At 51.2% G+C, this 21,788-nt stretch overlaps 1 protein-coding gene across 10 annotated transcripts in view; it reads left to right on the forward strand.

Annotated features, from left to right (window-relative positions):
* LOC138498128 (toxin S6C6-like) overlaps positions 1-21,788 on the forward strand; it is a 600,232-nt gene that overhangs the window by 235,635 nt on the left and 342,809 nt on the right. The gene's annotated exons all lie outside the window — the stretch shown is intronic.

The following is a 21,788-nucleotide window of genomic DNA, read 5'->3' on the forward strand; positions in this document are numbered from 1 at the left end:
GGGAAGCCAAGGGCACACCCCCCCTGCACAGTAGTGGCGGGCCAAGGAGAGGGTCAAGGATGCAGACAGAGCTGGCCGTCAGACATGTTTCCATGAGACCAAGGATGTCAAGGTGCATAACCTCATGTAAGTGACAGATATCGGAGGAATGCCTGATGCAGCCGCAGTGAAAGGAGTGTAATTGTGGAGGAGGTTGACAGCCTTGTAGGACTTACGGGGAGTGCTAGAGATCAAAGGTGCAGCATGTGTAGGAGTTGGAGTGGGAGGCGGAGAAGGTTCATGGGAGGGTGCAGGGAGGCAGTGCAGGATTGATGAGGAGAGAGGAGGGGGGACAGCAGGAGAGGTAAGGAAGTTGATGAGATGTGGGTAGCATTTCTCAAGGAGATTGAGGTTGGCCTAAGGGCCTTGGACTGAGACGCTCCCATTACCATGCACATCAATAGTGGCCTCTGAGGATTGGAAGGAGGCCAGGAGTACACCCCAACGGGTCCCACCAATGATGGTGGAAGAGGAGCAAGGAGAGAGGACAGGGACCATGTGAAGGGTCTATGGGACAGGCAAAGGCATGTATGAGCAGATGTCAGTGAGAGTTAGCTTAGAGTAGGCTCAGATGCACTGGTCAGCAATAGGGTGGGTCGCATTGGAGGGCAGGGTGCCCTCATTTGACTTTTGGCAAGCAGGTGTCGTGAGTAGGGCACGATGGTCTGAACTGTAGGAGTCATGGAAGATAGACCATGAAGAGCAGCATGGAGTGTGAGGGAATGGGGCTCGAAACCAGACGGTACCAAAGCCCACAGGTAGGAGGTGGATGTCAAGGCAACATCCACAGTATGACAGCATGTTGGTTGGCATTTATATACAGAGGACGCATTAGCATGTGGTATCATTGCATGTCAGGCATGTGAAGATGAAACTTGAATGGCTGGGGGAAAGGATAGGAATGGTATGTAAGACATCAGATGAATAGACAGGGGAGTATGAGCAACAATGTAGTGACAAAATGACAATTCAAGGGCAACTTCCATGGTGTCGGCCCATATGTGCACTGTTGCCAGTAGGGATAGTGCTGTGGCCAGATGGTGTTGCACTGAACATACTGGATGAGGCACATGGGTGCCACTATCAACTCTGCCACACACCCCCTTGACAGGCACCCAACATGAATGCTTCACACACACACCATGCACATGGATAATACACACATGCATGTGCACTCACCGGATGATGCCTCGTAATCAGGGAGGTCTCCCACACCTTGGAGTTGTCCCTCGGTGACGTAGGATCCAGCTACAGACTCGTGTGGTGTGAGTTCTATATCCTGTGCTGGGGACCCACCTCCAGTCACCAAGGTTGCGGCATGACTTGAGGCCAGCTTATCCTTTGCCCTGCGCTTAAGGTCATTCCAGCGCTTCTGGCAATCACTAGCTGTGCGCCTCACTACTCCAAGGGCACTTATTCTGTCAGCAATGGTCTGCCAGTGTGCCTGGCGTCTGGCATGTGTGGTCTTGGACCCTGCAACGATGACCATTTCCCTATCATGATCTGACACATACTGAACAAGTGCATTCAGTTCGGCGTCTGTGAAGCTTGGCTTCCTTGATGGGCCGGACTGTGCAGCCGTGCCTGGGGCATCAGCCTGTGCCGGACGTGCACTCTTCCTCTTGCGCTTGGAAGGGGGTGGGGATCCAGAGTGTCCTACGCCGCTGTGGACACTAGGGGCAGGAGTCGTGGTGGACTCAGTACTGGGTGTGTGGGATTGCCCACTCAGCATGGGAGTAGGTGCAGGCATTGGGGGTAGTGGGATGGGGTCAGGCCTGATCTGAGGTGCATGAACTAGGACCGACACAGTCTTGGCAGGGTGTATGAGAGGTGGGGTGGATGGAGCCACACCCTGGCTACGGGGGCCAGCAGATGACCTATCTGGCATAGATGCGCGTGCCCTGATGACACCAATGTGCACCGGTGCACGTGCAGTGGACCTGCTGACCTGGATGTCAGCGATGGGATCACCCTCGGACAGGTCTGGTGCCACAATGGCCTGGTCCGACAAGGGCTGATCAGGGTTGGTATCAGCCACATGACTCTCAACTGGGGGGGGGGGGGGCATGGGTGTCCCTGACTGGTCCTCCAGACTGGGGGGGACAGGGGCACCCTGCAAGTCACAACCACGTCCCCTAGTGGATCCTCCACGGCCACCACGTGTGGCTCGGCCACCTTTGCCACCCTTACGGCTTGCACGCCTCCCAACCATGGCACTGATGGTATTGTGCGTATGGGAGTCGGTGTGCACAATTGTCCTGGGCAATTGGGTGTCAAAGGGGTTGGGTACCAGATGGTATTCGTACCCTAGTGCAGTGGCAAGGCTATATGACACCCCTGGGGAAAGATGACGGGTCACGCAACGCACAGGCACCCCAAAAAAGTTAAGGAACGTGCACAATACCCCTCCTAGACCACGTGTGCTGATGGAAAACCCTGCACTACGCTGTGGCATCCAGTAACACAATGAACGTATGCGTGTCACACGCAGCCTAGATTGACCTCTGAAGGGGTAGGCTACACACGGGGCAAGCACAGATGTTAGATACGTGCGTGACTCACCGTCTGCCAGGTAAAAGAGCGTGAAAAATGAGCGCTTTTGGTTGGCAACACCCCCGCCAAAAGAAGATGTGTACGCTGTCTGAGGAGACAGGACAACAGTAGAAGGGGACACTGTTTGAGGGAACAGGCCCAGGTAAACCAGTACAAGAGGAAAAAGAGAAAAAGCTGTCAGAGGTAACAGGGAGTACGAACTGGAAACGCCGTGAAGTAAATCGCGTGTGAAACGACAAGAAGTACAGAATTCACCCACTCGCTCTCCACGAAAAGCACGTACAAGGAAATGGTGTTCAACACTACCTTTTATACAGGCCCACACGTACAGCGTCACTTACGGCGTGTACGTGCTTGGCCCATGTTCACCAATCACACGCTTTGTCACTCCTGCGTGTGGATCCTTTTTCACCAATCACACGCTTTGACACTCCTGCGTGTAGCTCACTTTTCACCAATCACACGCTTTGTCACTCCTGCGTGTAGATCCATTTTCACCAATCACACGCTTTGACACTGCACGTGCAGGTAACTATTGACGCACATATGCTGGTGACGGGTTTTCGCGCGATTCGCTGAGTGTGGGGTTTTCACGTGCAAAATCACTCCCTATCAGGCTGTCCACGCGTTCAAACACGAAAGACCAGGCTCCTGGCCAGGAGGCCAAATTTAAGTCCCCCAGAGCCCTGAGCACGCTCCCACCTGCCATCGGCTGCTGCCTGACTGCCTGCTGGCCACGTGCCCCACAGTGCTGGTGGGTGGGGGTGGTGGGAGACATGGGTGGGGGCCTGGTGGAGGGTGCCCCTGGTGGATGGGGGTGCAGGGGGACATGATCAGGTGTGCAGGGTAGTCCACTGTTTTGTGGGCTGCCTGCAGGGGCCGTGGAGGGTGTACAGGGTACACCTGTGAGGGCCCACCCAGCCTATTCGCATGTGATAATTCCCACGCACCCCTGTGATACACGTACCCTGGCCAATCGCGTGTTGAACTTCCCGCTACCCCTGTAATACACGCACCCTGGCTGTTCGCGTGTGATAATTCCCGCGTACCCCTGTGATACACGTTCCCTGGCCTATCGCGTGTTCTACTTCACGCGTCCCCCTGTAATACACGTTCCCTGGCCAATCGCGTGTTGAACTTCCCGCTACCCCTGTAATACACGCACCCTGGCTGTTCGCGTGTGATAATTCCCGCGTACCCCTGTGATACACGTTCCCTGGCCTATCGCGTGTTCTACTTCACGCGTCCCCCTGTAATACACGTTCCGTGGCCAATCGCGTGTTGAACTTCCCGCTACCCCTGTAATACACGCACCCTGGCTGTTCGCGTGTGATAATTCCCGCGTACCCCTGTGATACACGTTCCCTGGCCTATCGCGTGTTCTACTTCACGCGTCCCCCTGTAATACACGTTCCCTGGCCAATCGCGTGTTGAACTTCCCGCTACCCCTGTAATACACGCACCCTGGCTGTTCGCGTGTGATAATTCCCGCGTACCCCTGTGATACACGTTCCCTGGCCTATCGCGTGTTCTACTTCACGCGTCCCCCTGTAATACACGTTCCCTGGCCAATCGCGTGTTGAACTTCCCGCTACCCCTGTGATACACGCACCCTGGCTGTTCGCGTGTGATAATTCCCGCGTACCCCTGTAATACACGTTCCCTGGCCTATCGCGTTTTCTACTTCACGCGTACCCCTGTAATTCACGTTCCCTGCCTAGTCGCGTGTAGTACTTCCCGCGTACTCCTGATTTGAAGATTGCCCGCTTTTCTTTCCTTGTTTGCCTGCCCTGTGAAGTGGTCCAGGGTTAGCGCAGCCCTTAGCGATGATTTAGCGATTTTGATGGCTTTTCCTTGCGCGAGGGCGTTCTTGGGGGCGTTACTGGCGCTGCTGCAGGCTCGCTGCGATTCTCTGCGCCACGGCTGGTTTGGGAGCTTGAAATCCATGAATACGCTGTGCGCGGAAATCTGTTTTAGCGCACGTGCCTGGCGCAGACTATCGCAGGCGCACGCTGTGCGCCAGCCGCGTGCGCTACTTGTGCGCTGGATTCTATGAATTAGCCTGTCTATTCGATGTAATCACATAGAGCCAGTCCAACAAAGACCCCACCCTATTTGGACACTTCTATCTCCTGTTACTCCCCTCCTTCTGCTCTTTGCCTCAAGGTCCCAGTACACTGCTCTGTTCTACATCCAACTTGTGCATCCCCCTCTGCAGTGTCAAAGACAGAAGAGAGTTCAGGAAAGCTAAAAAGAAATGAGGGTTTGAGGTAGTGGGCAGTGATGAGAACATTGGCGATGTTAGTTGATACTGTTTACAAGGAGTGAAAATCGGACTGCAGAGGGTAAAGAGTTGCAGAGACCCTTAGCCCTTAAGTAACTGGTGATCCTACTGAAGACTAAACATTACTGTATTTTAAAAAAGTGGTGGAGAAAAGTGACAGTCCATTAGCATGATATTTGGAGTCACGTGAGGAGTTTTAGGATTGGTAGAATGTTTTCTATTTGAAAGCAACTGCAAAGTTGCCAAAGTGAAAGGTAGAAGGGGGAGAGAAATGGGAGCATGTTAGGGGTTAAAGGCCTTTTTACAGCTCGTGGAGCAAAGAGATACACGGGGCAAAGATCTGTTTGCATTTTTTAGGAAGGCAACCAGTTCTTAGAATATGTTAAGGCAAATAAGCCAAAATATGGTGGAGTAAAGGTGAAAGCGGAGGGAATAAAATGGGAGCCCGGGGCCGGAGAAGAGGATGGTGAAGGTATCACAAACCGTGGATATCTTGGAGAAATAAAGGGCAAAGCCTTTGATCGAGAGGGAAGAGGAGAAGGAACTGAGGATGGGTAGGAGGCAGCATGGCCTGGAGAGTAGTGGATGATTTGCGGGGATTAATAAGGCTGATAAAGAAGGTTAACTTGGCTGCATTCATAGTGCTGGTGAGGGACAGCATGCCACGGAGGGTAGAGGAGGGTTTGCAGGGGTTGATGAGGTTGATGAGTAAGGTTACCTTAGCTGTATTCATAGTGCTGGTGAGGGACAGCATGCCCCGGAGGGTAGAGGAGCGTTTGCAGGGATTAATGAGGTATATGCTGAAGGTTACCTTAGCTGCATTCATAGTGCTGGTGAGGGACAGCTTGCCCTGGAGGGTAGAGGAGCGTTTGCAGGGATTGATGAGGTTGATGAAGAAGGTTACCTTAGCTGCATTCATACTGCTGGTGAGGGACAGCATGCCCCGGAGGGTAGAGGAGGGTTTGCAGGGATTGATGAGGTATATGCTGAAGGTTACCTTAGCTGCATTCATAGTGCTGGTGAGGGACAGCATGGCCTGGAGGGTAGAGGAGGGTTTGCTGGGAGAGATGAGGTTAATGATGAAGGTTACCTTAGCTGCTTTCATAGTGCTGTGAGGGACAGCATGCCAAGAGGGTAGCGGAGGGTTTGCAGGGATTGATGAGGTTGATGAAGAAGGTTACCTTAGCTGCATTCATACTGCAGGTGAGGGACAGCATCCCCTGGAGGGTAGCAGAGGGTTTGCAGGGATTGATGAGGTTGATGGAGAAGGTTACCTTAGCTGCATTCATAGTGCTGGTGGTGAGGGACAGCGTGCTTCATTATAGGGCTATAGTAGTATGAGGAGAAGGATTTGTGCAAACGCAGTAAGTGTAGGTGCATCTTTTATATAGAGAAGCTCAGGGATTATCCATGGTAGCAGCCATGAGAGGTTGTAGAAAATGTGCAAGCAGGGAGGTGGTGTTCAAATGGGGCGATGAGTGCCAGGTCGTAGTTAATTAAGGCCTATTAAATGAAGAGGTTGTTTGTTGGTACCAGGTTTAAGAGAGGATCGGATCTGATCTTGGCCTGGTGGGCTGCCAGTCAAGCCTCAACTTGGGAGGTGGGGCTGGGAATGGATGGGGAGTAAAGATATTGAAATTCAGGGAATAGAGTGGACGAACGGAGATGTTAATCGCGAGGTTCATAGGATGAAGGAGAAAGAGAGAAACGTATGGTTGAGGGATGTGTCTTAAACATTGGTCAGAATCCTGTGGAGAAAAGTTGGAGAGAGTGGTCAGAGAGCGAGTGTCAGTCTATCCACTCACACCCGGGGAGCCTTAGACTTGCCTCTGGATGTGGTGAGTCATACTTTTACTCCTTCTTCCCTCTTAAAAATTTTGAATTCTAGGGGAATACATACCTAGTAACTTACAAGCCGATACTATACCTCTTGTTTCCTATACAGATCATGTCACGTGGTTTAGAACTCTCTCCATTAAGGTTAGTGCCTATCTTTGGATGTTACATACAACCTTTACTTTTTCGAATTCCCCATGAGCTAATTAGTTTCCTTACATTTCTATAGGAACACCCACTTATGCACGAAGGAACTACACATTTCCTGCCCTGAAGATGGATTCAACTGAATCCGAAACGCATTGGCACTCGATTACACCCAGGAGTGTTTAGGACAAAACACACTATCATTACTTTTGAATGTGAATTATTGTGAAGGTGAATTATTGTGAAGGTGTATCATTGGATGTTATGCTACAACCCATCCACATTCTTGTGTCTAGATACACTGTATGTTAACTTGGAATCTAAATTACCATTTGTATTGTACGTTTACATCAAAGGAAGTTTTCTTTGACGTTATCAGTTATTTGCTATTTGTTAATGTTGAGTTCGACCCTTATACCAACTGTATGTTTAGACTTGGGTTTGAACTGATTGACTGTTTATTTTCATTTCATTTTTTGTAATGAATTTTTTTACATATGCTTATATAAAAACATGTTATGCTCCTGCAGTTTGAAGGTTCTCGGTGGTTCTTGAACTGACTTTACCAGGTGCAAACCTCTCTTATTTAAATACATGGCCTAGTCTGGTTATGAACATATACAAGTACTAAACTATCTCGCCCCTGAAGAGTTTTTTGTATACTATGGAGGGGGTGTCTCCCACTTTCTAGGAGATTCCGACTCACAATCTGCAATTCTAATTGTAAAGGGATTCTATCCCACTACGAGTGCAACACAGGGCTATCGGTTGGCAACACCCGGTGTATGTTTCTCTTCCAGGTCTGGACAGGGCCACCTTTGTGGGCTTTTGGTAGTGGTGGCAGGCTCAAGCATCCTGGTTGGCCGAATTGTCACGAGGGCCAAGTGCAAACAGTGGGAGGGGGGAGCAGGTGCAGGACACAAACAGGAAATTCAAATCACGAACAATGCAGTCATAACTCAAATGGCACATCCAAACACCAGCCAGGGCTGGAAAATGGCCAAAGTGGTGCTAGCAAGGAATGGGTGGTTGAAATGCGTGGTGACAGGGGTAACTCAGCGTGCAGCCTTCGTTTGGCATATCAAAATCACTGGTGGGAAACTGTCCAAATCACATGGACCCCTCCCACCATCAGTGTGTTGTACACAGCCAAAGGGTGCATGGTACCAGCTACAGCAGTAAGTGCATTAACAGACAGTCAATACATAACAAACATCTCAAGCAACATGATGAAATGCACAGTCAGCATAATACTCACCAAAGTGAAGTGCAGACATGCATTGGAGAAAACCATCTGGAATGCCCACTAGGGGTGTACACACCAGTAGAACTGCAGGCTAGCCACAGATATGACAGTAGCCCAATGCCCATGTGTGATATGCTGTTACACCGAGCCATCCTTGCGAGCCCATGGAAAAGGGAAGCAGGAGTAGCATATGTGTCAGGACTCCAAGCAAAACACATACACAAGACAAGCCTGAATGGGCCCAGCTGGAACACACAGTGGGTGCCTTCCGATGCCACAAATCACCACACTGTTACATGTATGAGAAGGAGAAAAGGAGAAAAGCTCCTTCTCCATCCACTAAAGACAACCTCACTACAGCTGCCCCTACCTATAAATCTGCTATCTTAAACGCCAAAAAAGAGATTTATAACACAAGAATACACAACGCCAAATCTGGCACGAAAGAATTATTCTCCATACTAAGAGAACTTGAATCGCCACTGCCACCCTCAGAGGACTGCACCAAGGACAAGGCATGGTGCAATAATATCCAACTTTCTCTCTCTAACAAAATTGCCTTGCTTCAAGCAAAGATAGAAGCCAAAAAAGCCAACTTGTTCGCCAAAGATATCCTCAATAGCAAAAATTACCACCCCACTCCCAACTGCCCCCGTTTCCATTTCTCCTAAATCACTGAAGAAGGAGTAGTTAAGATAATCACTAATCTTAAACCATCCAATTGTAAAGGTGACTTATGTCCCGCCTCTGTCATCAAAGATGGAGCTAAAGATCTAGCTCCCCTCATCACCTCACTGATCAATTCTTCCTCCAAGAACTCAGTAGTCCCTAATAGCCTCAAAGAAGCGTGGGTCCTCCCCCTCCTCAAAAAGCCCAACCTAGACCCTAACACCCCTACGAATTACAGACCCATCACCACAGTCCCTTTCCTCCTCAAAATAGTAGACAAAGTCGCCTACTTCCAAATACAACAACATTTGGAAGACAATAACCTCTTAGGCCTGCGACAATCCGGCTTTAGACCCAGGCACGGGACCGAAACTTCCCTCCTGGATCTAAAAATCCAAATGGATGAAGCCAAAGACAAGGGCAACTTGGCCATCCTGCTCCTGTTGGATCTCTCTGCGGCTTTCAACCTGGTTGACCACCAGATCCTTACACAACACCTTTCCTCGGCTGCCGCATTCTCAAAGAATGCCACCAATTGGATTCAGTCATTTCTGTCTGACAGATCGACTAGGGTCTTCGCCCCTTCAGTGGCTTCTGACCCTATCCCAATCCAATGCGGATTTCCCCAAGGCTCCTGCATCTCACCCACACTTTACAACATCTTCAGGAAGCTTCTCTTCGACTGTCTTGACGAACTGGGTGTCAGCTACACTAATTATGCAGACGACACCCAGGTCCTCATCATACTCACTGGCTGCTTCGAAGAAGATGTTGCAAAGCTTAACAAAATCTACCTAGAAATCCAAGCCTGGATGGCCACACACAATCTCTGCCTTAATGACGATAAGACGAAACTGCTCATCGTAGGCTTCCAGGCCCTCCTCAATAAATTAGATTCTAGGTACAAATCCTTCACCATTGATGGCAACATCATAAAAGTCTCCAAAGAGGTCAAAACATTAGGCGTGTACCTCGACTCCACCCTATCGTTGAAAAAACAAATAAATGCCACAATATCTTCTACCACATATACCAACAAACTTATCAATGCCTGTAGACCTTTTCTATCATCCTCCAGCTGCCTCACCTTATCCAGAGCATTGATTTTGTCTAAATTAGACTATTGTAACACACTCTTCCTAGGTACTACCTCCAAAAATCTAGACAGACTCCAGATCCTCCAAAACAATGGCTTAAGATGTGCTCTTAACCTCCCGCGCAAGGCACACATCTCCACGGCTAGCAAAGATGTCCACTGGCTCCCAATTCGAGACAGAATCAAGCTAAGAACTCTTGTCATTACACACAAGTGCCTCTCACTGACTGCCCCGCGATACCTATCCCACAAATTCGCTAGACACAGCACTTCTAGACCCACCAGAACTCCCTACTTGCACCAACTCAAGGTCCCTAAATTCAACCTAAAAACAGCAGGAGGTTCCAGTTTCCCGGCTCTTGCAGCTCAATGTTGGAACACCTTCCCTCTTGCAATCAGATAGGAAGCTTCCTTTTGGCCATTCAGAGCCATGGTGAAATCATGGCTCTCTACCTAAACACGGTGCTACTTACTCGCGCACCCTAGGTCTTAACTATACCGTGAAACGGATCACCATGTAACCCGATCCGCTATTTTCTATTGTATTCTTTGCTTATTTTTTACTTCACCATTTGTCTGCACCATTGAATGTATGTACTTTTCCTGCTGTGCGCAACGATATGTAACTATGTTGTCCATATGATTATGCGCCCAGCTACTTGAGGGTTCGGTCGCGCTCTATAAATAAACTAACTAAACTAAACTAAACTAAACTAAACTATGCACAACAGACAAAATAAAATTGAAAAAAATAATTCATAGAAAATGCTAATAAAATCAAATAATCAATTGAAATAAAAAATGAAAAGAGTTATGAAAGAAAGAAAAATAAAATAAGAAAAATTAAGAAAACCATAAAAAGAACAACAAAATAAAGGAAAAAAAAATAAAATGAAAAATGAAAATAAAAAGATTACATACTTACCAAAAACCATACAATTTGGATGAAAAATCAAAAATATTTGTAGAAAAAAAACTGCTGGAAGTTTTTTTTTGCAGAACTTGCAGAAAAAAAATCTAAAATTCCCATATATAACCCGTGGGTGGGGAGGGCACCCAAGAGGGGGGAGATACAGGGTGCAGCTCAACACCCACATGTGTAGATGTTGAGATAAAAAAATAAAAAAACTCACTGGGCTCAGCGCCTGCACGGCCCGACCTATGTGGGAGATAGGTTCTCATCGTCACCCTCTGGATGGAAATCAGAAGGTGGACGTGGCGCAGTTGACCCACCACGCATAGCCACGACTTGCCCCTCAATGGCAGCAAGCATGCGGGTCTGGTAAGCCAGGTCCTGGCTGGCAATAAGAATGAGGTCAGCATGCATTACCTCACGTGTCACACGTGCTTCCTCCTGCAGGGACTGACGTGTGAAACAGAGTTTTGCCTGAATGGCCTCACATGATAAACGGAGTGACTCCCGGCTTGCATGGAGTTCAGCCGAGATGGTTCTTTCAAGCTGTAACATCCTGTCTTTTGTCTGCCTACTCTCATCCATCATGAGGTCAGCTAGAGTAGATCGGAGGGCTTGGTGTTCCACCCTCTGGGCCTCACGGTGTGCCTCTGCTTGAGCATTAAATGTTTCACGCAGAGCCACCATTTCAGCCCAGCGCACCCTGTCAGACGCCACCATGCCCAGCCTGAGTGAGCGGCACATGGACTGCATAGCCCGCTGCTGGAGCACCATTTGCCTTACAGAGGGGAGGATGGAATGGGCCACACTTTCCATACCTTGAGCAATCATCTCAACTGCTCCCCCCTGTTGCTGTGCTATGGCACTCATGGAACGCTCCCACTCAGTTGACCCCGGTGGCACAGGGCCACCGCGTTGCCGGACACCACACCTGCTAGGCCCAAGGAGCTGTGGTCCTTGCTGGGTTGGTGCTGCACGCGGCTGCAGGACTGCATCCCTCCGTCGACCTGATGTCCCAGGAACATGTCCAACTGGTGTCGAGTGTGACCCTGCACCGTAACCACCACAGGCGGACATTCCAACCCTGCCTGGCCCCCTACTGCAGGTGTCGCAGACAGAAGATCATCCAATACAGGATTACTTACCGGCGATGACACGTCATGATGCAGATCCGGCTCAACATAGTGGTCAGAGGATACATCAGAGCCTGACTCACAGTCAGCTCTGGACACAATGGCCTGGAGCACCTGTGGGTTCTCGTGGGCTGCCACCCCACGACCACCACTGGTGCTTGGTTGGTCATGTGAACTGACCACCGTGTCTGGGATGACATCTTCATCCACCTGCAACATAAATAAAAGAAACAAGGTACTCATGTCAGTAGCACATACCACACACATACAGTTCACAACATTGACATGCATCAAACCCCAACATGCATCCAGTGGCATTGCAATGCAAGGCCATCCCAAAAGCAGAAAAGGATTTGTGCTTAATGTGAAGGCAACACATGTATTGCATGTTGCACATCACCTGCATCACACACAACCTCTAGCAGGCATATACCCAATGCCAACATGAGAGATGGGAACAAATAGTTGGCACCTAGCATAAGCATGTGTGAACACACAAATAGACACAGCTAGAAATCTGACCAAACACCCAATTATACATGTAACATGCATGTTCATATGCAGCACTCAACTACCATCAACTATGCACAGTACATGTGTCATAGGAGGCACTTACGCTAGTGCCTTTCCATACTGTGAAAGGAGGGACATGGGTACATTAATGTTAGGTCAACATCAAACAGCAACATCATGATTGCATGTTGAAGGGCTTAACTTGGCACAGGAGTGGGTGTGTGCGGTGCAGTGCATGTGTAGCCCCTCAACTTACAACATCAACACGTACATAGTGATGACAATATTCAAACATATGGCAGTGTAATGCAATTGCAGCCATCATGTGCAACTGGCATGCACCAGGTAGCATGGTTTTCATGAAAAACCCACCCTCTGGCCAATAGCAGGGAGGCACTGCATGGCAATGACATGTTCCATGCAGAACTGTGCATTGCCAGACAGTGCAGGCGTGTGTCTATTGCATTTCGTCATTCAAATGTCACTTCAGCCGATGAGAAGTGGACATGATGGAGGAATGACATGATGGACATGATGGATGAGGAACCATCCATAGTACATGCATGCATGTAGAAGACAACACCAGTTGAAAAGAGGTTGTGGGCCTGTAACAGGGGGAGCCATGTGCATGATACAGATGTGCACAGCCTAAAGTCGTGCATGATGATACACAGACCTACAGTGAGCATGACATGGCTGTCCAAATGAGATGACACTTGGTTCATCCTGGACAAATACTACAATAAGCAGGTGGTCAAGGACACCTGGGGGCATACATGGAATGCACATGGAACATGGTTGTGCACATATGTGCATGGGGAGCCACTGCCATCAGCACAGTCAGAGGGAGACACACTGCACCAAGGACAAAGGATGTGTATGACATGATATGACATCTCATCAAGATTGCACCCGTACACAAGTGGCTCAGAGCTCAAACAAGCAAAGGGAGGGGAACAAGGGAGAAAAGGAATTCAAAACAACTATCATACTGGGCACAGTGACATTGAGAACACCCCAGTGCATGGAGAAGGGATAAAGGGTTGAAGACCCAGGAAGGGGCAGAAGGGGAATGTGCCAAACAGAGGAGACCAAAGAAGGAAAATAAAGTCCAATGATAGACTAGCCATTCAAAAAGTGGCAGTGCAGCCAGCAAGTGACAAGTGCAAGATGATTTGGACAGGGCAAATCTGATGAGTGCAGACGAAGAGTGCTGGACTGTATGGGTACACACACTGGACCTATTGATATGAGAGGCTTGTAGGCAGTGCAGCAGGGAGGCAGGGTGAGCAGGTACCTGATCTGATGGACAGAGTGTGTGCAGGGACACAGTGCCAACAGAGGAAACTGTTCGGCTGGGTAGAAGAGGGGCTAATGCAGGAGCAAGTAGGAAGGTGTTGAGGTGCTTCCAGAAGCAGATATATTTCTCCTCAAGTCTCAACGTGGCCAGTTGGCTGTTCAAAACTGAGCTCCCAGCTGTACACACAGATCTGCTCCTGCCTTATTTATTCAATTAACAACTGACCTTGAGGGAGTGTGGGGTAGAGGAGCAAAGGACTCAAGGGGGGAGGAATTGGTAGAGGGATTGTTGAAGGTATTTTGTACCCAGTCCCAAAAAATCCTTGTGCACAATGCAGAGGGTCTGAAGTATCATCCTTGCATCCACTGGTAGCCAATGAAGGGGTTACAGAGCTGGAAAGGTAGGATCCCAGGGCTTGAGGCCAAGGACAAGTCTTGCAGTCCTGTACTGGATTAGTGATGGAGGGTGGAGTGTGGAGGCAGGTCGAATATTGAAAGAGACTGTCACAGTACCCCAACCTTGAGTAAACCAAAGCTTGACAGACTGTGAGCATGTAGGAGAATGTTAGGAAAGGCACAGTACCCTTGAGGATGCAAAGCAAGAAGTTAATCCTTCTCAAGATACGTCACAAATGTGTGTTAAAAAGGAATGTGTTGAAACAAAGGTGACTCTGAGGTTCTTGGCCTTGCAGGTGGAGGCAGGAGGAGGGCCAAGTGGTGCTGGCCAGAGATTGATGGCAAAGGATGGCGAAGGTGTATCGATGAGGAGGATGTCAGTCTTGCTGGCATTCAGACAGAAACCGTTGGTAGTACACCAAAAGCAAATGGCAATGAGGCTATCGGAAATAAGGGAGGGACAAGAGGTGGCCAAGGGCAGCCAGGAAATGAGTTGCTTGTCATCAGCATAGCACCGGAACCCGTACAAAAAACTGATAATGCAGTAGTCAAGAGCTGCCAGGTGCTCTTTGTGAATTGAGGCCGAGAGGTCAGAGGGAGATTGAAGATAGGAAAGAGCCAACTTGTAGCTGGGCGGGTCACACAAGCCAAACACACATGTCATTGAGTTACACGCATCAATACTCACCAGAGGATGCATCATAATCCATCCTCTCTCCATGGATTTGTTCTTCCGGATGAACTCTGAAGCGATCTCCTCATGCTGAGTGAGTTCATCCTCCTCTGGTGGTGGCCCACCACCAGTCACCAGAGACATGGAGTAATTGGAGGCACGCTTTTGCTTAGCACTGCGTCTGAGGTCATTCCAGCGCTTGTAGCAGTCCTTAGCTGTGCACACCTTGAATCCCATAGATGCCACACCATCTGCAACATGCTGCCAGTGGACCCAACGCTGGTGATGCGTTGTATGGCACTGTGGGCCCACAAGCATATCGCGTTGGTGTTCCAACACGTAGTCCACAAAGAAGTCCAGTTCCTGCTTGCAGAAAGGCTTCTTCCTTGACGTGCCAGAGGCCAGAGTGGTGTCTGGGATCCCAGCCTCTTGTGCAGGAGCACGCTTCCTCCTTTTGGCCGGTGGTACTGACCCTGAGTGGGCAATGTGGCCCTGATCAGTGGGGGCAGTGGCGCTGGTGAACTGGACTAAGGCAGTGGGTGTTGGTATGAGAACAGAAGGTCTTGCTTGGGTCTGACTCACTGCCGGGGTGGTGTTGACTGCATCTGCACATGCAGTTACCACCACCCGGCTGGTTGGGGCAGCAGATGTCATAACTACCCCAGATACATGTGCCTCAGTCACAGCCACAGTGGACACACATGAACCCAACCTCCGGACAAGATGGAAATCGTCCTGGGAGTCCTTGTCACACAACACAACATGCGCTTCCTGACCCAGAGCCCGGGTGGAGGGAGCCACAGCTGCACCTGCAGCTACCACCACCGGTGGGCCCGTGACAGCAGATGTCATTTGCTGTTGGGTGATATGGGGGCCAGGTTGTGATGCAACAGCTGCATCACCAGGAGCCACAGGGGGTGGTGGCATGTCTGCATCAGCACGTGGCTGGGCATCCAGTCCCAGATCGGCACCCCTGCCTCTTCCCCCCCCTGTAGCCACCCGGGCACCCTGGACTCCCTGTCCTCCCTGATCCCTGCGCCCACATGCCCGACAATGCCCAGCCCTGGGAGGACACCCAACTTTGCCACCCTTAGCCTTTGGTGGCCTCCCAACCATGGCACCGATGGAAAATAGGCTATGGGAGGTTGACTCAACAATTGTCCTGGGCAATTGGCTAGAAGGGGGCAGGATACTTGATGGAATAGGTACCCAAGTGCCCCTGCAAGGCTGTCTGTGACCGCTGGGGAAAAATGACGGGTCACACAACGCTCAGGCACCAAAAAAAAAATAAAATAAAAAAATATAACAACAGGAAATTGGAAAGTAAAAAGAAAATGGTGCTTATGACCCCGGTAGTCCACGTGCATGAATTAACAGTACGGTGTGGCACCCAGGAACACAAAAAACACATACGCGTGGAACATGCGGGCTACTATGACCTCGAAAACGGTACGCATGCACAGGGGGAACCACAGTGGGAAAAATAGCGTACGCGACTCACCGCCTGCCTTGCGTGGAAAAAAAAAAACACACGCGCTTGTGCGCATAGGCGACACCCCATCAAAAGAAGAGGTACGGACTTCAGACGCTGTGAAGTAATCGCGCGTGATTCCAGCAGAGTTAACACACGCATCGGTCTCCACAAACAGCACGTACAGTGGACTGCTGGTCCGCGCTCACCTTTAACCCGTGCTGAAAGCAACACCCACGCGCGTAACGTCACTTACGCGCTAAGGCCCTTTCCTCGAATGACACGCATCCACACACGGACGTGATTTTTTTGCACGTGCGGATGCACCTGTGCTGAGGGAAATGCCTGTACGTGTTACGTCACATACGCACTTACGCACTAAAGGCCTTTCCTCAAATTACACGCTGACGTGCTGTTTTTTTCACGTGCCAAATCACTCCATATCAAGCTGGCCATGCAACAACACACAGAAGACCACGCTGCTGCCCAGAAGGCCATTAACCTTCCCCCCAAACCCCTAAGCAGACTCCCACCTGCCATCGGCTGCTGCCTGCCTGCTGGCCATGTGCCCTGCCATTTGGTGTCTGCACATCAGCCATCTGCAGGGGTCCAGTTGCTGTGACCACCCCCGCTGGAACAGAAAACTTCCGACTGCTGTACCATCGCTCCACAGCCCAGCCCCAGGACCCAGTTGCCCACCCACACCTGCCTCGGGGGTTGCCATGTCGCGGGAAACACCATCAGACACCACTGGCAACCCCCAGCCAGAGAGACAGAGGGCTGCCAAGTTCTCAGCAGGAGAGGTTGGCATCCTGGTGGAGCAAGTCCTGGGGCATTATGATGCCCTCTATGGAAGAAGACGCGCCGACAAGGATGGACGGGAGAGGATCTAGCTGGACATTGTGGTTGCCATCAATGCGGAGGGGGAGGCAATCCGCGACATACAACACGTCTGTAAGCGCTGGGAGGACTTCAGGTCCAGGACCTTCCGGAAGGCCCGGCACCTCTTGGAAGCAGCGCATGCAGTGAAGCGCCGGGTCCACCTTACCATTAACGACATGAGGGTCCTGAAACGTATTAACTCAGCGCTTCACCGCCAGGTCTTCGAGAGGGAGAGTCGTCCGAAGTCGAGCGGTAAGTGTGCATGCGTACTTATTGGACGCAGTGCATGTTGAGGTGTGCCAGGAGTGTGCAGCTTGGACATATGTCTGAAAAGGGCCATGTATGGATGTGTATGTGCAGGGACATGACCGTGCTGCATGTGAGTCCTGTCATGAGTGATGCACATCAATGGTGTATGTGTTCCAAAGCATGATGCACAACTGCATGCAGAGATGCAAACATGTTGGTATTTCTGTGTATGTACTATTGCATGGTTGGGGTGTGACACATGGATGCTGGTTACACCTTCATGCATGTGCACAGAATACATGTACATGTGTTGGTTGCACGTGTGTGACAATGATACAACATGGATGCATGTGACACGGACATATATGAACCCGATTGGCAGATGTGACATAGTTGCCGATGATTGCACTGTTGCAGGTAGTGGAGATGTACGGATGCATGTCTGTCTGTTGGCGTGTGTGCATGGTTTCGGCACTCCACATGTTGCTTGTGACGTCATGCCAACCTTCGGATGTTCATGCTGGTGTGTTGCGTATGGATGCTGCTGCCTGCTGCATGATTCCTGTCAATTTCTGCATGTGTGTGGGTTCAAATGATATGAGTGTTGGGGAGTGTGATGGCATCTGTGAAGTTTGACACTGCCACTCATGTGCAACTGTCACATGTGTATCCAACCATTGTACAATGCCCTGATGCCTGTGTTCTGTCTCTCCCTGTCTACAGATTCGACTGATGAAGATGGCGGAGACTATGCTGTGGAGCAGGGATCCCACCGCCAGCTGTAGACGCAAGGCCCAGCTCTCCTCCCACGTTGTCATCTCTTCCGGGAGTGAGGATTCTGGTGCCGCGTCCATGGCCGGAGCGGCCGAGGGAAGGTCCAAGAGGCGGAGGTTGCAGGTGGACTCCTCGGCAGCAGTAGGGGCAGCTGAGCCCCCACAGGGGACTATGGAGAAAGATATCACAGAGTCATCCAGGTTGGTGGAGAGTTTGGTTAAGGAGGAGGCCGTGGAAGGCTCACGCACGGGGCCTGGAGGGGGGCATTCCACTGGTGCTAGTGGTGCAGTCCAGGGGCAGGGACAGGAGGCAGCATAGGCTGCCGCGGAGGTGCCTTTGTGTAATCCTGTCCCCGATCCTGTGACTGCATCATCCCACACCAGCAGGGATGCCTTCGTCCAGACCCGTTTTCAGGGAGGGAATGCGCGAACAACAACTGACCTTCCTCTCCCTGCGGACGTGGCAATCCGGGACCGGGTTGAGCCTGTTCTAGCTGGGGTGACGTACAGGGTTCTCGTGAGGACAATGTACGTCCTTTCGAATACCTCACTGAGCGTGTCGGCGTACTAGGACAGGTCACCAAGGCTGGGTTCCTCTGTGTGCTGGATCTTCGAGTGACCCCCTACTCAACTGAACCCCCCTATGCACCAGTCGTCCTCCATGCCATCTTCCTGCCCAAGTATCACCTGGGCACCCTGTGGAGCTGCCCCTGACCCAGCGGCCAGGCTGATGGAGGACACATCCCTGCCACAGTCGGGAGTCGGAGGTCCAGCAGGGGTGGCCAACCCAAAAACTGGACCCAGCAAGAGGAGGAGGTGCAGGCATCGACAAGCAGGGCACATGCATGGCAGCAGCAGGCTCAGGGTGGGAGCGATGATGGCTCTGGGCCTTCAACACCACAGGGGCAGGAATCAGCCGGAGGGCAGGAGGATTCTGGATTGGGGGTGTCTTCCATGTGGCAGCGGTTGGGCCAGCGGATAGATGCAAAGCGGCGGCAGACGGAGGAGTCACGGCTCACTATGGTCAGGGCGGAGAACTCCATGCGCAGGGCATTGAGGCGGGCTGAGTTCCTCGAGGCAACTGGCAGGGAGTTGGAGGAGGCCATGACTGCATCCCTGCGAGACCTCGAGGCCAGGGAAGAGGCCCACCTCCGGGACATCGACATGGAGTTCGATGATGCCCTGGCCCGGAACATCAACAAGTGAGCCGTTGGACTTGCCCGCCGCCTTATACATAGTTCTTTAGTGTTAGGTTTCCTTTGTTTTTTCTTTTATTTTGGAGTTAATGGACTTTGCTCCACTTCATGTATATAGTTTTTTATTCATAGGACTTTTTTGTAGGTTTCATTTGTTTTTGGGCTCATGGTCCCTTTGGACTTTGATTGTAAATAGTTGAAGACTTGTACATACTTTCTTTTTCAAAGTTCCCATGGATCAATGGTTTTCTTTTTTTTTATTATTTATTTCTTATTGACATTGGCGATGGACTATGATGTTGCTTTTTGTTTTTCATTGGGTTTCCTTTTTTTTGGTTTTTGGTTTTTGTCATTGTTTATTGATTTTCAAGTTCGATTTTCTTTATTTCATTATGTTTTACATTTATTCTAACTTCATGATTGGTGCTGTGTACTATCATTGGTTTTGTGCATGTCTCAAAGATCATTGCCTCAGTCATGTGTTGCCACTGTGTGGCTCTGTTGTGCATTTATGCATGGGCACGGTGGTTCTTTTGAGACTGTCATGGCATGGGTAATTTGGGAGTGGGTGCTGTGGATGGTTGCATGCTTGTACTGGGGGGCAAGGGGGATTTTGGTTGGCATTAGGGACATGGGTCTGTTTTGTTAGGACATGCTGTTTGGTGGGCCACGTGTCAGGGCCTGCTGGCAGGTGCCCGTCAATGGGGGTGGGTGTGGGGGGACATGAGTCAGGGCCTGCTGGCAGGTGCCCGTCAATGGGGGTGGGTGGGGGGTGTGGGGGGGACATGAGTCGGGACATGAGTCGGGTCCTGTTGGCAGGTGACCTGCTGGCAGATGCCCGTCAATGGGGGTGGGTGGGAGGTGTAGGGGGACATGAGTCGGGGCCTGCTGGCAGGTGCCCGTCAATGGGGGTGGGGGGCGTGGGGGGACATGAGTCGGGACCTGCTGGCAGGTGCCCATCAATGAGGGTGGTTGGGGGGTGTGGGGGGACATGAGTTGGGGCCTGCTGGCAGGTGACCTGCTGGCAGGTGCCCATCAATGGGGGTGGGTGGGGATCATGTGTCAGTGCTCCCGAGTGCATGGTGCCATGTGGGCTGCCTGTGGGGCATGGTGTGGGGTGATGGGCTGCCTGTGGGACATGGTCTGGGGTGATGGGCTGCCTGCGAGGCATGGGGAGGGGAGGCACACCCAGGAGGGCACACACTGTGTGAAAGTCCATGCGCACCACTGGAATACACGTACCCCACCCACACTAGCGAAAACGCATGTGAAAGTCCACGAGCACCCCCGGAATACATGTACCCCACCCACACTAGCGAAAACGCATGTGAAAATCCACACACACCCCCCGAATACACGTAGGCCAGCGAAAACGCATGTGAAAGTCCATGCGCACCCCCGGAATACACGTAGGCAGCCCATCCACCCTCCCCATGGCCCGCAGGCAGCCCATCACCCCTGGCCATGCCCCGCAGGCAGCCCATCACCCTTGGGCATGGCCCGCAGGCAGCCCATTACCCTTGGGCATGGCCTGCAGGCAGGCCACAACACAGGGTGGACTTAGGGTACATGTATTCCAGGGGTGCGCGTGGACTTTCACACGCGATTTCACTAGCGCGAGCGGGATACTTGTATTCTGGGGGTGCCCGTGGACTTTCACATGTGTTTTCGCTAGCGCGGGCGGGGTACGTGTATTCCGGAGGTGCGCGTGGACTTTCACACACGATTTTGCTAGCGCGGGCTGGGCACGTGTATTCCGGGGGTGCGCGTGGACTTTCACACACGTTTGCGCTAGCGCGGGCGGGGTGCATGTATTCCGAAGGGTGTGCGGGGAGTTTTCCACGGATTTTCACTGGCGCGAGCGTGGTACATGTATTCTGAGGGGTGCACAGGGAGTTTTCCACGTGTTTTTGCTAGCGCAGGCCGGGTACTTGTATTTCGAGGGGTGCACGGGGAGTTTTCCGCGTGTTGCCGCTGGCGCGAGCATGGTACGTGTATTCGGAGGGGTGCGCGGGTAGTTTTCCACACGTTTTTGTGGTTGGGGGGCTGTATGCTGGTCCACTGGTCTTTGCGCCATGTAGGGGATTTGTGAAATGTTTTTGGCGCACGGGGCGGGTTTGGCGGCGTAACTGGCGCTGCTGCAGGGTCGCTGCGCCACTCTGCGCCACGGCTGGTTATGGATGTTAGTATCCATGAATACGCTGTGCGCTAAAATGGGTTTTGGTGCACACGGCTGGCGCAGACTGTCACACGCGCACTCTGTGCGCCAGCCGCGTGCGCCACTTGTGCACTAAATTCTATGAATTACCCCCTTAGTTATTTTCCCAGATAAGAAAGTCTGTCAGACATTCATGCACTTCCGCTTGAATATTTTATATACGCTTGAAGCTGTGGGTTCGCGTAGAGGTATCCCTCGTCTC

Source organism: Ambystoma mexicanum, chromosome 5q (genome assembly GCF_040938575.1).
Source record: "Ambystoma mexicanum isolate Mex_15411 chromosome 5q, UKY_AmexF1_1, whole genome shotgun sequence".
Taxonomy (NCBI): domain Eukaryota; kingdom Metazoa; phylum Chordata; class Amphibia; order Caudata; family Ambystomatidae; genus Ambystoma; species Ambystoma mexicanum.